General features: G+C 39.2%; 1 protein-coding gene across 1 annotated transcript in view; it reads right to left on the reverse strand.

Moving 5' to 3' along the window:
• The window catches only part of USP53 (ubiquitin specific peptidase 53), a 73,153-nt gene that overhangs the window by 19,334 nt on the left and 39,444 nt on the right, over window positions 1-14,375 (reverse strand). The gene's annotated exons all lie outside the window — the stretch shown is intronic.

Below are 14,375 nucleotides of genomic sequence, written 5' to 3' on the forward strand. Positions count from 1 at the left end.
ATGTACAACGGTTCTAAAACACCAGCGTGTTTCCACGGTCACAGAGAAAAGATGGCTGCCTCCGGAGACTTGTTTATATATAGGAAACTTGGTTGCTACCAAAATGACACACTATACAGTAGAAAGCTGTAATATGTACCCCACATTCTGAAACATTTAGAAAAACATTTTTATTAAGGAAGTTGGAAAACCAGAACACAGACGATTTCAGTAATTCACAAGAGACATATGATAAGAATTTGATTCCAATTTGAAATGTTAAAACTACAGTGAGTTCTTTAGATTGCGATCTGGTGCTCTATGTATGGCAAATAATCCTTGTAGAAGGCTGACGTCATATAGCCTAGTGAAGGAGCAAATCATCCCCCCAAAAAATTCACTTTATTATTTTTTAAGAAGAGTAATGTATATATTCTTTAGCAGTCATTTCAAAATTAAATTTTATTATCAAGACATGGGCCATGAAGGGCCAGTATCAAAATTCCTTCAAACCTGCTACATCATAGCATCAAAATTACAGTGTCATTAACACACAGCCACAGGGCCTTCCTCCAATATTAAAGGACAACTAAAGTTACAAAAAAAAAAAAACAATTACAGGGCTTTTGCGTGCTAAGAGTACATCATTTTCCCTAAACACACAGCACAGCCATACAGTCAACAGATAATATAATTACACACACAAAATATCAAGGGAAGATAATTTAACACACACACAACATACACTGGCCATTTTATTCCATTCTTCAAGGCAAACTATATCACTATATCACAATATGGAAAACCACACGAACACAGCAAAAATAAGTGTTAGTTGACTAGGAACACCAGTTTCAATGGATACTAAAGAAAAAGAAACCTAACAAGTTAACCCAGGAGTGACCAACTCCAGTCCTCAAGGGCCAACAACAGGCCAGGATCTCTGCTTCAGCACAGGTGGCCCAGTCTTCGACTGAGCCTCTGATTGAGCTAACTGTGCTGAAGCAGGCATATCCTGAAAACCTAACCTGTTGGTGGCCCTTGAGGACTGGAGTTGGCCACTTCTGGATTAACCTCTGTATAAGGCACGTACACCACCAGCAAGTCACAAGCTATTCTCTCCAGCAGCATTAGCCAAAATTCATTTATTAAAACAGATATGGGATAGGAGACTATACAAATGCACTGAGGAAAACCTGGAAATAACTAAATACACAAAATAAAAATAATTTATTTGTAATCATCAAGTAGTGCAAGTTATCTAATTCCCCTGAAAGTGTAAATAGAATAAAATCCCAAATTATATCAAATGTAAATCATTAAAGAAAAATAAGTACATTTATTGCTGAGCATTAAAACACAGGAATCTTAAAGTAATCACTTAAACCAATAGTGGCCAGGAAGGGCAGAGTCTAGCTGATAAGAGTTACACTGTATAACAGTGGAAGAGTGGAAAAGGTAGGAGTAAAAAGAGAAAACAAGATACTTCATACACTCATATCCACAATCACTGAGGGTTTGTGTCCCAACAATTGTCCCTCAAAATAGTCAAGTATAGAAGGTGAAGAACACAAAATCCTTGCAAGAGCAAGCAAAAGAACCCCTTTCAACAAGCACTCATAAAGTGAAAAGTGTATTAAAATAACTAAACCTTTAATGAATACTAATGGGTAACAGTGAACACAAAACTAATAACTAATAACTAATGTTCTGTGGTGTTCATTAATACACCACGCCGGGTGGAGTCCCTGCAACTTACGCTTAGCACATATTGAGAATAAATTTGGTGCTCTGTGCTTCAACATAGAACAACTACGATCGCATGTATAATTTATTATACCTAGTTGCATAGGGGGTTTGCGCTACCAACACCATCAGACTTGTTATTAATATGTTTGGTGATGTTTATTAATACACCACACCTGACTAGAATTGTATAAACATCACCAAACATATTAATAACAAGTCTGATGGTGTTGGTAGCGCAAACCCCCTATGCAACTAGGTATAATAAATTATACATGCGATCGTAGTTGTTCTATGTTGAAGCACAGAGCACCAAATTTATTCTCAATATGTGCTAAGCGTAAGTTGCAGGGACTCCACCCGGCGTGGTGTATTAATGAACACCACAGAACATTAGTTATTAGTTATTAGTTTTGTGTTCACTGTTACCCATTAGTATTCATTAAAGGTTTAGTTATTTTAATACACTTTTCACTTTATGAGTGCTTGTTGAAAGGGGTTCTTTTGCTTGCTCTTGCAAGGATTTTGTGTTCTTCAGTTTCGTTAACCCCTGGCACCATTTTCAGGACAGTAGCAAGAGCTTATTCCCTCACTCCCCCACCCACCCTTTGTAAGTATAGAAGGTGGACAGAAATCGAATAAGAGTTATATAGCTCAACATTGTCAAAATGATAACCCTTTGGGACTTTACACTTCGTGCTCTGCAGCTCAATTACTTGTCAGTTATGCTGCGACTTCAGAGCCTTTTATGGTCCCTATTGTTTTGATTTCTAATTCATATTAATCAAGATAAATATTTTATGTTTATTTATCCCTTTTTGATAACATTCTGGGCTTCATTCTATTTACACCATCAGAAGAATGACATAATTGACTCTACCGAGTGTTTACACAGAAATTCTTTATTTTTCTTTTGCATATTTAGTTATTTGAGTTTTCTTGAGGGGCATTGTGATAGGAGTCATGAATCCCCCAGCTGTTTCATTCATTTTCTCTCCTGTGCACTACTTTTTATCAATATGAATATTTATTATACAGTGAAAAGTACATTAATCTTAATTGGTGGCTATTGAATACGTGATATAGTTAATGTGTTCCTTGTGACCTCCGGTAGAAATTCATGACATTTATCTGCTCTGCCGCCACAGAGAATTTGTTCAACTAAATGCATTCAGTGATTGACATTGATCAATCCTCTGGTCACCCACTGTTCTTGCACTTCTGCCAAGCTTCTGAGGCTTTACATCTTAGTAGAAAGAGAAGAAAAGCCCCCTGGTATGGGAACACCCTCTCCCCCCACTGCCACCATGTTTAGGAAGAGATAAGGGACACACGCGCCTAACAAAAAATAATAATAATGTAGAAGAAAAAACTATTTGGACACAGGGATACTCTGTTTTCTTATGGCCTTGTTATCAAGTAAATAGACACGGTCATGATTTTAAACAGAAACTCTACAGCAGAACAGTTTGCAATCTCCTTGCTGTGAGTAGAAATTGAAAATGTATTTTCTACACCTTAAAGGCAAGGAATGTTGAAACCAACAGGATGAACCATCTGATCCAACAGTCTCCAAGACACAATTAAACCCTTTGTGCTTAATCTTTATTTTGACTTCTGCATCCTGAATGTCAACTCATGGCACATGTACTGTTGTTTTAGCACCAAAGCCAATTCTTCTGTTTAAAACTTCAGAGAATGTAACAATGATCAAGACAAATATTTATATGTCAAAAGGGTTTAAGAATAAGCACATTACTTGTAACCGATATAACAATGTATTCATTGTAAGGCAGTTGCAAAAACACTGAACGTTGACGAGCTCGAAAAAAATAAAAAAAATAAAAACAGGGACCTACATGAAAACTCCACGTCAATAAAAAGGCAATGAAGTTGTATTTGACACACAAGTTACCCCAAAACTCACCCTAATGCTTCCAAGAACAACTTATTGTTTACCGACAGAAAACATGCTGACACATTCAAAATTGATGCAAAAATAAAAAAATACTCCAGTCATTGCCAGCTTTGAAGAAACACTGGCGAATGTAAGAATATTTCTGATACTATTTTTATTTGAATTAACCTTCTTGTACAACTAGATTTATTTAATTTTCAATTGGGGGGTAGAGGGGGGGGGGGAGAACATAACAAGGGAACCATAAAGACAATAACATACTGGCTTTTTTTTTTTTTTAAAGCAAAAACAACATAATTAATATCTATAACTACTATTTAACATCATTGATTAATCTCTGCACATTTGCAGTAGAATAGAAATGGCTTTAGCGAACCATATGTTTACAGCTTTTCCTTGGCTTCTACCGTTGGGTTAATTTAGGTTACTTATCTATATCCATGTCCTAGAACTTAAAACATTTGTGTCCAGGGTTCCCATATCTTATAAAAGGATCTCCTTCTATGGTGCAGCAGGGCCCCTCCTCGTAACCTCGTTTATTCTTCTCACAATCATACTATTAGGGGGGAGTATTCCGATATCCCATATTCTAACTGTGGGAAGATGCTTGATCATTTTTTAATTATTGTGATCAATATCCTCTATTGGCTTGGCTAAAACTATAATTAATAGGTCGCATGGTATTTTAATTAATGTTTCTACCTCTATCAATCTTTGTACTAGCCTCCAATACTTCTGAATCTTGGGGCATAGCCACCAGATATGTACAAGGACGCCAATCTGGCCACAACTCTGCCAGCACATATTTGTGGTGCCAGGATAGATTAGGCTTGGTCTCTTTGGAGTCAGATACCAACGGAAGATTATTTTATATATATTTTGCTTCGTTGTAGTACAAATACTGTAGATGTTTTTGAGGTTACCTCCCATATGTCTTCCCAGTCTTCTCTAGTGATTTCCATATTTAGATCCTTTTTCCATTTAATCATATAATCATGGTCTGATATATCTCCCTCCTGGATCAGTTCTTGGTACACACTTGAGATAAGGCCTTTTTTTTACATTTCCTGAATACCTTTTCAATAGTTCTAAAAAGTCAAACTGGCTTTAAAATCCCAGATAGAGACGCTTATTTACACCTTATCTCTGTGTATTACTTCTGGTTTGCGCTATACAGCTTAGAACCCTGTGAAATCAAGAAGGACAAAGACGCTGCAGCCTAGCAGCAGTTCCCGATGTAGAACTATGGTCGGTCGCCGTTACCTAGGGTAGTCCTTGCAGTACCCCACCCCGTATCACACGCAATAAGTTTGCTCGTGTTTTGCACGAAATCTGAGAGGGCTGGACAAGGAATATTAGCCTTATTTGCAGTACCGGCCAGAAACACGAGTGGGCGATCGCGAGCTATTGCGTCTTAAAAATCTAAATGCGATGTAGCCCATCACTTATTTCCATTTATTTTTGCATGATCCTACAGTATAGCACACAGTATCATACTGTATAGAATTGTAAGTAATGGTATTGAATAGAAATGTAAAATATAAACACCAAAAGTAATTTTATAGAAAAACGTTTATTTGCTAGCACAAAGTTTAAATAAATAATGCAATACTACAAAGGCTCTTCAAAATTTACAATATTCTTTTATTTTTCTTCTTCGACCTTGCTGTCTCTTGAATGTTTTGGCCTGTAAAGAGAGAATATTCAATATTAGCAAATCGTACATACCATACAGTAGTGTGCTGCGCATGCGTGTCCCTATGAAACCTGGTTGAAAATAAAACTAGTATACAGTAAATCAGGGGTGCGTCAACTGGAACGGGGGTGAAATTTCCAGGGGGCTGCGCAGTGGTTACAGAGATCCTGCGCTCTCTCCCAAGGGATTTAAATTAAATGCTGGTGTGTCGGCGATGCGTCACCATGGTAACCCAACGGGGCCACGCATTGTCGCGGCATAATTTTATGCTGGAGCCGGGCAGGGGGCACGAGCACGGGAGAGCACACAGGGGGGAAACTTTGCGCACCACTGCAGTAGATGCATTACAGTACTGTACATTACCGGACAGCGTTGCTGAATGTGTTTACCGCACGAACACGGTGTACTTTTCCTCCCACTGCTCAGTCTACAAAACAAAAGGAACATAAGCATTAAATAATTACTATATTATGCAAATACTACAACTAAATCTTCTTGAACCGTTAACAAACATCTTTTTGCTGCATCTGTTAAATGTTCAAATAGTACATACCACAATTTTGTTTAGAGAAGGAAACACATGGTATGCATGCATTAAAGCACAGAACATTACCTGACAGTATTGATGGATGGGTTTCGTGCACGAACACGTTGTTGGCTTCGCCCGACCCCAAACCTGCAAAATATAAAATGAACAGAATAATTAAATTAATACAATAGTGCTACGTTAACATTTTTTTCAAAACTTATTTTATTAAATTAAAAAAAATTCTGGTACATCTTTATTTTTTCATTGATAATACAGATAGTCGTCAATGCCCTGAGAGCTCCAGCCATGAGACCTATGATGTCCCAAAAGTTCATTGATGGCTTTGAAAGGGAGAGGGGTCATATTAAAATGCAGCCTCAGTTCATCCACTATACTTTTCCTCAAATTAAAGGGAAGTGCCTTCTTCCCCCTTGAGCCATCAAAATTAACATTTTGGCCCCCCTGATTATACAGCTCAAAACCAACATGGTGTTTGAAAAGTGCAAATTTGCTCAGCTGTCCTCTGCAGCCGTTTACATATTTGGCGATGGTGTCCGCTGGAATAAGGCTAATCAGGATGCCACATACTGGACTTAATCACGTTGCCGTAATTTCCATGGTGCAGCAGGTGTGCTTTGGTCAGCCAGCGTAACTAGCTGCTGTGGGAGGATGCAGTAGTCCTGTAGTACTCTGGCCGGTGTTCTCAACGCTGATCTCATCGCCTCCTCATCAGGGATATTCTCCAAAACAAGGGTATAGCGGGGAGACACGGGGAGTGGGCTGGTGTAAATGGTGCAGGCGGAGTGCTGGACGATTCTGGTGTTGGCGACGTTGTTCGGAGTGTACGTGGTAAGGGTGTCTCCAGATCTCCCTTCTGCTGCAGTGGGCTTACAGGGACACATGTAGGAAGTAATTGGGGGTCTTTATGTCCCTCTCTACTCTCTCCAAAATCAGACCAAACTTTGCCTCCACTCTGTCCCTGTATTGCTGCGTTGGGACAGATGTTCCGCAACCACTGAACAGTTCCAACATGCGTCCGAGCAAGCTAGGTCTGGTGCGAGGTGGGCTCTGAGTGTTCAGACAGGCTTGAGGTGAGCAGGGGGGAGTCCGATTGGACAGCGATGAATGAAAGGCAAGGTGTGCAAGGGGAGTCCAGTTGGGCTTCAATCGATGCATGACAAGGAGAGAAGGAGGGGGGGCTGTTTGCGCTGTGCTGGGTACAGGTGAGGCAGAGCTGCTCCTCAAAATGTAAGAGATAACTTTGGCCACGTTCCTCTTTCTAAACCTTGGTCCTGGATTCCAGGCCTTAGGAGCTTTCGTTGCCGTTTCTCTAGCCATCTTGGCCTTTCGGTTGGGGGGGTCTCGGAAACAGCTACCACCTTTCGCTTCCTCGGGTTGGGACAGCAGCAGCAAGCTGGGTCTTGCATCCGTAGAAGCGGGTACGATCCATGGCACAAGATCAAGTATCTAAAAGGACATGTTATTTCAGATAGAGATCAGTGTGTGAGGCAATACTATTTGTGTCGGCTTTTATGCACAGTATCACTGACGTTATTCGGTGTTGGGCGGGGGCCAAGTTGTAAAGGTGTCAAAAGAAGGCATATACTTTACCTGTCGATTTACCTGATAAATACAGCATAATGTATGTGGACGCAATACATTGAATACACATCAAATATACATTAATTTGTGCTTTGTGCCTTTTCGGAAGCAGCGATGCCCAGAAAAGACATTTTCAAGGAGTATAGCATGACGATAATGTGCATGTACAAGGCTGGACACCGAATAATGCACATCCAACGGTGGCTAGCGACAGCAGGCATCCAGGTGACAGAGCACTATGTTCATTATCATGCCCATGGAAAGACAAAGATTGTTAAAGGACCCGTCGAGTCAGAACCGAGTAAATACTGTACTGCATACAGTGCACCGTTGCTTCTAATATTTTCCTCACACAGCAACAGTACTGTACTATGTTCCTACAGTATGTACCTGCACGCTTTTAATCGTTATCATATTGCTTATATTGTAGGGAAGCGATGCGGCTGGTGGATGAGATCAGCAATACCAATGATAAGAGCTCAGCTGCAGAAGTTTGTGATGTTCTGGAGAAGAGTCATGATCTTACAGTGGGTCAGAGCAGCATCAGGCAAATGAAACACGATTTAGGCTGGACCTATGGACGTGTCGGGTAAAGTGTTTTACTGTACTAAATCCAATACTGTGGTTCTTTAAAGTGTAATGTCTCTTGTTACAGAACCGTACCTACCGTAGTGCAGCTCCTGGAGATAGCATGTTTATAATCACATTTACAATATTACAGTATGGCACCTGTTCTCTCTGAAAATTGCAGAGTGTTTACCACAAGGGAGGCCAACAAGATAAAGAGGGTCGACCAAGCACGTGCATGGATCGATAGTGCAGAACAGTTTGACGATGTAATATTTGCAGATGAGACAGTCTCGGCCTTAAAAAAATTGCCACTTATGCGATCTGGAAAAACAAAACAAAAAAAGTGTCTAGTTTTGAAACCTCGGCCCAAGCATCCACTCAAGGTTCATGTGTGAACTGCAATCTCGAGACTTGGATGAGGACCCATAATAATATTTGAAGGTAAGTCCCTGTGTTTCCGTTATAGTCATTGTTTGTTTCATTAGACAAACAACTACGGTAATTTTAATGTACAGTACCTAAATCAAAATGTGAAAGTGTTATACAGTGCTGTATAAAGTACAGTGCAGAATTTAGGCAGGAAAGAACCATAGTTACAGTATACTTTACGAATATTAATAATTTCCCGCCATACAGTAACTGTGTTCCATGTTTTAATTTTTTTTTGTCCAGGAATCATGGATAAAGCATTTTTTCAGAACCCCTATAGCACCATACATTAGAGATGAATTCCCATCTGGTCACTGGTTCTTCCAGGATAATGACAAAGCACAGTGCCTCTGCTGTCTATCTAGGAAAGTGGAATAAACTGGGTCAGAACACCGCCAGAGTAAGTATTGAAACAGCCTCCAGTTGTTTCCAACACTTTTCTTTGTTTTTTTTTTGGCATTTTGGTCCCTAATCTTGCTGTCTTTGTTTCTATGTTTGCAGATCCCCCGATTTGAACACCCTACAGCTGGTGTGGCATACAATGAAACATCACCTAAGGAAATATGTCAAGCCAGCGAACAAAGAAGAGCTTGTTAAAACTGCAGTTCAAGCTGTTGTTTAAAAAAAATTCCATTCAATATGTGCATCAATACAATCTGCACACAGACAAGTGATTAGCCAAGTTGCCGATCAATCTGTTCTCCTGTAATTGATCGCTGAAGATTCGGCTCGGGGGTTCTTTAAAATCACTGTTAGTGCTGCAAGAGTACCCAGGATGCAAATTTCTGTGTGGAAGATCATCTGACCAGGCAGGCACTAGATACAATTGGTGCACTGATGGAGAGAGGGCAAAGAAGAGAAAGGGGATGTGACTTTGTAAATGGTTGCTATGGAAACAAAAATGCTTGTTACGTTAGAATACATTAAAAATGTCTAAAAATTACGGGGGGGTTAATACTACAAGTATTTTCTCATAGTACACAACGCAAAAAAAAAACATGTAGGATATTGCTTGATCTGCATCTTTAAGGAGATCCATAGTTACTGGGAAAACACTCACAGTCCAAATGTGCAACAATTATATAAGTCACATTAGCAATGTTTTGCCAATTGTTTTAGAACGTGGTGGGTTGGTTACAGTAATGTAGTCTTTATAATAAAACGTACAATTTTTTTATATTCCAGATTTCCATTTTCATAGCAGCAGGTTGCAGTGAAAATACCGTAAGACCCGACAGGAAGCAGGAGGTATTCATACAGTTATTGTCTTAGGTGTGCAGTGTATTTCATTTAAGCGTTTTACAAAGCCCTATTTTTAAACATATTTTGAATTGTGTGTGTATTGATATAGTTGTTAAGGAGATACAGTTGTGTGAAAAAGAAAGTGAGAGACTGAAAGTCATACAGAAAACGATTACTTCAAGTTATTGCTGCTAAAGGTGGTTCTACAAGCTATTGGATCATAAGGTATACTTAGTTTTTCACACATGGCTTCCCCATTTTGGCTTTATTTTTGTTAAATAAATCATGACATGGTGTAATATGTCATGTGTTGTTGTTCATCTGAGGTTGTATTTACCTAATTTTAAGACCTGCTAAGGAACAGATGATTGTTATTATGTCCTGATATGTAAAACCATAGAATTCAAAGAGTCGGTGGACTCTGCCTACCTACAGGTATTGTTCCGACAGAAAGCTGAAGTTTTCAGTCTACTAATAGTTTGTTAACTACAGTACTTGTATAGTCATTGGGTGATTAGTGAGTGCTTCTTTCACTGCACTAAGCACCAAGAACTTTATCGCTAGCTACAGTGATATTTTGTAATGAAGTGACTCAGTATAACTAAGTAATTAAGTAATTACTAAGAAACTCAAGTAAAGAGATAGTACTAAAAGTTCCAGCACGCTCTGACTGTAGGAAAAGTATGCAACAAGTGGGAAATGCCAAATCAAATAAGTATTTAATAAATGCACAAGTTATATACAAGGAGCAAAGTGACACCAACACAATAGAATAAAGCACACTAAAAATATAGCAAAAAAATGGGAGTGGGGGAGTGGAGAAAAAGGGGGGGGGGGGGGCAAAAAAAATGTGGATAAACAGGGGGGCAACGTTTCGGGGACTTTCTCCTCTCCTGCTGCAAAAGGGGGCTGCTGTCTTTTGCAGCAGGCGAGGAGAGAGTTAGAGACTACACTTGCTGTTTCATACCCTGTGGTTTGATCTTTAACTATTTTTTGTACTCACCTCATATTCTCTTGTTCTGCTGCCATTACAGTGTAGCTTAGCATTTTTTGCTTGTGAGGCTATCTTTCTTGCTTAGTTATCTAGGGCTTATTTTGTTGATTGTTTTAGGGGTATTGGGGTAAGGGAAGTACCTCTTGTTCCTTTAGGGACAAGGGGGAAGGGGCCTGAGGAAGGGGCCTGTCCCCGAAATGTTGCCCCCCTGTTTATCCCCATATTTTGCCCCCCCCCCCCTTTTTCTCCACTCCCCCACTCATTTTTTTGCTATATTTTTTAGTGTGCTTTATTTTATTGTATTGGTGTCACTTTGCTCCTTGAATATAACTTGTGCATTTATTAAATACTTATTTGATTTGGCATTTCCCACTTGTTGCATACTTTTCTTATAGTCAGAGCGTGCTGGAACAATTAGTAGTGTTTGTAATTGTTTAGGAGGATATTGGGTACTTCTTATGTCCCTATGCACCCTGCGTTTAGCATCTATTATCTTATTCCGTGAGTGCTGTCTATCATCTCTGTTCAAGTAAAGAGATATTCAACATATTAAAAAATTTACATTTCTACTTATTGTTATATATTAGCCAATAGTGCTCACAAGGTAAAACCTATCATTTACATATCCATGTCTACTGACTTGCCTGTTGATAATTAAGTACAGAGATATTCAAATCAATATTTATTAAAACATTTACATTTCTATGTATTGTTATATATTAGTCAATAGGTTTTTACTAATCCCCTCTTCCTTACTTTGCATTCACAGGAATCCATCTGGCAAAGGGGGGTGGGGAGGTGGAATACACATGGCCTTGCCTATTGTACTTTGTGCAAAAACACAGCCAATAGCATGTCCTTAACCCCCACTGTCCCAATGACAACAGACAAGGCATTGTTGCACTTTAAATATATAATTTTTTTATTATTATTTAACGTTTGTTGCATTGCTCTCCGTGTGCATGCGTGAGTATGGAACGCAATAACCCTGCATGTCATTAAACAGGAAATTATATTTCACAGAAGGTGGGCAGAGCTCAGTTTTTTGAATCTTGTGAGCCAAAGCATGAATGTTTGGAGAGAGGAATTTGGCTGCCCTGTGGGGGTGGTGTGGGTTAAGGTGTCTGTTTGGTCTCTTGAAACGACCAATTTGAACAGTGACAAAGAGGAAGGGGATTGTTGCACTGTACAGAATTTTATTAACATTTTTATTACAGTTTCAGAGTGGGCTGTCCACAATAAAGCTACTGTATCTATGTGCTTTGCCTAACAAACATGAAATAAAATCATTTACAAATGAAAAGAAATATGAATTTTCCATTAATAGAATAGTAAAGCAAATGGTATAAAAGTTAAAAAATAAATAAAAAATAAACTGTTACAAATATAGTATGGCATACGGAAGTATAAATGTTTCCTCTTGGTAATTGGTTTTAGACTTCAATCGACATCTTCTGGCTGTTTTGATGCTTTCATTTCTGGAAAATAATTTACTGTACTGTACACTACAGTATGAATAAACAATGAACTGTTTAAAGTATAGCATGCATGCGTGAAAGCGTGTATGTTAATACATTTATGGGCTATGGCACACACAGTATGCGTGTCATTGGGAATGACAGTCACATTATATTTACCTCTGTTATAAACCTTGCCAAACGGGTGGCAGTGACCCGACGTTGATGCCAGGGGTGTACTGTGTGTAGATGCTCGAGTCGATCATGTAGTGGAGATGCAGCTTGATCTTGTTGGTGGAGTTGTTTTGTCCCTAATGAATAATGATATTGAGATAGGTAGCCAGATGGAGACAATCATGTTGAGGCCAGTACTCAGGTTGGGGCAAATAGCCGAGATGTAGGTTCATCTGGGTTTCAGTGTTGGCTGGCCCGTACTGGTAATGATATTGAGGCAAGCACTCAGGCTGGAGCCAATAACCGGGTTGTGGCACATTGGAGGAAGCGGCTCGGGAAGGTCTATTATTCAATCTCTTGGTCCCGATAGATATCTGTCTCCTTCGGACGTTGCCACGATTGAACATGCCCGCCCAAGATGGGTGCAACAACCAGCCATCTCCTTTCTTGCCGGGACACGGAAGTGTTCTAATACAGCAATCATTCAAACTTAAGTTGTGTCAAAGAATTCTTCCATCCTTGCTGGTTTGGTGAATTTTTGAAGTATTCATACTTGTCAATGATACACTCATTAGATCTCTGATAGAGTTGCCTTCTTATCTGTCCAGACTTCAATTGCAGAATATATCATATATGCAAAGCTACAAGCTGGTCTTTTGCTGCGCAGAAATGCCATCATGTGCCACACAATACCAGAAATAAAGTTAATGTGAAATACATGGTGGATTTAATACAATTTGAAACACCGACATTAAATACAGTATTGACAGTACAAGGTCATTTAACACAAACATACATAAATGTTATCTGGGCTTTTAGACACCTGCTTTCAGACATTGAGCTGTACTGTTCAGTACGGTAGTATTCAGAGTCCCCAATAAACAAACACATTCAGTTTGAAATCTGCCGAACGTACACTGAACTACAACCACACTAATAATGATTCCGCCTGACCACTAAGTAAATTCAGATGGAGCCGGTACGGCACGCCGCAGACACACACGACTTGGTTCACAGAGTGCTAACGGAGCATCCATGGAGGCCGACACAAACAAGACGCTGCATCTGTATGCTGCTATTTTTATTTATTTTTCATATTACTTGAGCCGGATGAGTCTCCCGTTCCTGTGCTAACCGCAGTTATTTCACCATTTGTACAGGTGACCCTGGCAGCCATGCCAAGTGGTTGCCTTACCATAACGGGGAAGAAAAGTCCTGGTATATTGAGAACTGCTGAATCTCCAAATAGAGCAATACCACTAATACCACTATTGAGATCTGGGAACAACCTGGTTTATTTAACGTAAGAAAAACAGACATCACATTTGCAGAGATTGCTGCCTTAAGGCTAAAAATCAGGTTGAGAAAACAGAGCGTAAGGAAAATATTGAATTGCTTTCTCCATTCGAGTCTGAAAATTCAGAACGCAATGAGGTCAATATAAAAGACAGATTAACAATCATTGATAAATGTTTGTTTTGGGTTTTAGAAATGTTTGTTTGCACATTAACACACGTTTAAAAAAGACGTTCTACATTTGAAATCTGGTGCAATCACGGCAACGGCATAACGAACTGTGTCAGGTAGGGAGAGGGGGAAGTGGTTAGGGTGTCTGAGTTGAACCATTGGTGTCTGTGTTGTAAGACCATCCAAAACTTGTGTGTTTCAATATACAAAAGCGTGCATAAGTGATGGTTAATTATATACTGTTCAATATAACATCTAGCATCTTTATTATGTTAATTGTGAATTGGCTTTAAAATGTAACAAAGCAGTTATTTTTAATTGCTTACATTTTATTTGCAAAAACATACTTTTTTTTAGCGCTTTACTTGCAAAAATAGATACCTTTTTGGATGTCCATGAACAAATCCAGGGGGGGGGGGGGGAGGGTACGCAAATGACCAAAAGTTTGGAAATATAAAGTGATAACTTTGTTGAAAAAGAAAAATAACAAATCACTAGGGAGCATTGCAGCCCAAAATATGTTTTTATGGATGAGTTTAAGCTTACCTCAACTGAGCTAGCCTCCGAGGATT

The sequence above is a fragment of the Ascaphus truei genome, chromosome 1 (genome assembly GCF_040206685.1).
Source record: "Ascaphus truei isolate aAscTru1 chromosome 1, aAscTru1.hap1, whole genome shotgun sequence".
NCBI classification, from domain to species: Eukaryota; Metazoa; Chordata; class Amphibia; order Anura; family Ascaphidae; genus Ascaphus; species Ascaphus truei.